Here is a 2,656-nt window from a genome sequence, read left to right as displayed (position 1 = left end):
AATTCCACATGGGTGAGGTTCCGGGGTTGTCCTTTCACTTGGGTAGTGCTCCTTCCCGTTCTCCTGGAGCTATCTGTTGGCTTCTCCATCCAGGTTATACTATGTACGTCCTTTCTACCGGACTGTCTGATTTCCCTTTCTTCAATGTTTTAACTATAGTACGGGCTAGGGCCTGCCTCTTATGTCGGTTACAGTTTTTAAAAGGATAATACTATCAAGGTGAGTACCCTTGCACCACAACCAATACACTGAGTCCCGCATAGTTCGTGTATAATCCTTTCTAGCCAACATTTTCTCGGTGTTCGAATTATGTCCTCTGTTGGGGTATCCTCTGTTTCTTCTATCTTCCCTCCACTTGGGGTCTTCTCTATTCTGCCGAATTTCTGCCCCGCCTGGTATATCCTCTATGTTGTCGAATGGTGTCCACTTCAGTCGAGTTTGTTTCTCTTTCAGATCGAGTATCGGTTTTCCTTGTGGCCCGATGGCCTTCGTATAACCTCCTCAGGAAATGTCCATCATTGTCCCATCGATCTTTCCTCCTTTGTCTCAGGGGTTATATTAAACACGTTTATATCTGTCTCATCAAGTGGAGTGAAGCAGAAGTAAATATCCATAATGGTGCATGAGGTGTTCCTTTCTTCATTTCAGTTGCCGTGGTGCTCACACATTTATCTCCATATCCTCGTGGAACAGCGATAATTTCGGAGCAATGTGTTAGCGGGGTGATACTCAAGGTGCACCCGTCCACTTGGTTATATCCACAGTCATCTTTGATCATTCGTAGTGGATCTCGAAATAAAGCAACTTGGTTATTTTTATAACAATCTATATATGCTGAGACTCGTAGTACTGTTGTTCTCTTCAATTACATTTCTGGTTTGTCATCGTACCGCACGCGAGTTTGATTCCTTATTTCTCCCACATTGTTTGGTGAACAGAATCTCGCCTTGTCACATCATACTGTTGTATAAATAATAAAAAATCTATTTAAATGTCCGGTTACACAGAGGCCTTTGTGACCCAAGCATGACTGTTTCTCAACACCTCGCAGGCATGAGTCATGTTTTTGTCTACGGTCCAGTTGGTAAATATATCGAGTGTTATCCAATCCGGCACTTTTCTATTCTGAATCTACTCTATGTCATGTTGTAGTCCATTGAGCAACCATGCTCCATATTCTGTACATACTAGTTTTGTCGGTATGGTTTTACTTAAGTTCCACTCTGCTCTATTCATTTATAGTTCTGGCGTGGTCTCGCAATGTTTGGGCCACTGTTATAATTCCCTTTCTGCGCCATTACCCAGTTGCGCCTATAACTTTTCATTATCCTCATCCCTTTCCAGCAATCCCTGTAAGATTTGTGTTCGGGCATTAACTCACTCATCTATTGGGTGCAGGTCTATATTGTCGCAACTCCCGCCACATTTCCCGCCACGTATCCCGCCGTGTATCCTGCAGTGTATCCCGCCGCGTATCCTGTGTACCATGTACCTTTTCTAGTATCCCTCTTTTTCCCCAGTCCCGTTTTTTACCTGACCCTCTTTCCACAATAAACTTCATGGCTTTTGTTTCAAGGCCTTTAAGTGCTCGCAGGGTCAGGTTTCTATACAGGATTTTACTGTTTAACCCGCAGATGTTGGGGTAGCTTTATTGTTTAAATTTAGGAATACAGTAATTATTCGCTGAAGTACCCTGAAGTGTATCTTATCCTTGGTCTGCCTTATCAATTTCTCTTTTGCCCCAGTGTTCACAGTTGGACACGTTTGTGGCGCTGAGGGTGTGATGGTCGAGACCCTGGTAGTGCTCACTGTTGATAAAGTAGTGGATGGGGCCGTGTTGGTGGGTCTATCTCTGGAGATATCCCCCCACCACCTTTCATAGATGTTAGTGAAATCTGCACCCCCTTCCCCTGGTGCAGTATGTTTGTCCCTCCTGATTATAAAACACACCGCGGTCTTATTCCCACTAATTATGGTTCTATATTATTGGCTCATCCCCAATGTTGTTTCGTTTCCTTGTAACGTTGTTTTATGCCCGTTATTTAACTCTACTGTTGCTCCGTCCGACACCATCAGTGTTTTTGATGTTTTATTAAACTAATGTCGCCCAAGTCCCTGTAATACAGGCCTTGCCATCCCTCAGTCTGTTGTCACTGATATGAGCCTGCGTTACTCCGCGTTATTTCCACGAGCTCTCGAGTCCTGCAAAAAGCAATATTTTCCGGTCGTCACTGGTTAGTTAGTGACCATGCTTTTTTAACTGAGTCCAGTGTTTCCACTTGCCGATATTCCTTAAAAGTACCATAACTTACCATGATTACCTGATAGAGAACGATCCATTTGGATGTGATGCCGAACCTCTCTGGGGTAATCTCTTGACTGCCTATTTGGGGTGTTTGGAACTTCTGTTTCTTAGTGTAGTTCTCTAAATCCTTGATTTGCTGATCTCTAACCTTTGACTCTAAATCATGTAACTGCTTACAGAGTTCCATTACAGATTTCCATATTTTTTTAGTTCAAAGGGTATAATTCCTGTCGTCCGACCAAGAAACAGAAGTAAAAATCAAAATTTTGAAACAACTGCCTCCCCGTCGGGGAATTGAACCCCGGTCTCCCGCGTGACAGGCGGGGATACTCACCACTATACTAACGAGGA

At 43.6% G+C, this 2,656-nt stretch overlaps 1 non-coding gene across 1 annotated transcript; it reads right to left on the bottom strand.

Moving 5' to 3' along the window:
• Positions 1-2,584: 2,584 nt before the first annotated feature.
• On the bottom strand, positions 2,585-2,656 carry trnad-guc (transfer RNA aspartic acid (anticodon GUC)). The gene has a single exon. It is a non-coding gene; the product is annotated as a tRNA-Asp (tRNA).

This window comes from Pristiophorus japonicus, unplaced genomic scaffold (genome assembly GCF_044704955.1).
Source record: "Pristiophorus japonicus isolate sPriJap1 unplaced genomic scaffold, sPriJap1.hap1 HAP1_SCAFFOLD_382, whole genome shotgun sequence".
NCBI classification, from domain to species: Eukaryota; Metazoa; Chordata; class Chondrichthyes; family Pristiophoridae; genus Pristiophorus; species Pristiophorus japonicus.
Note: the sequence above shows the minus strand (reverse complement) of the source record. Positions and strands in the feature narration are given on the sequence as shown.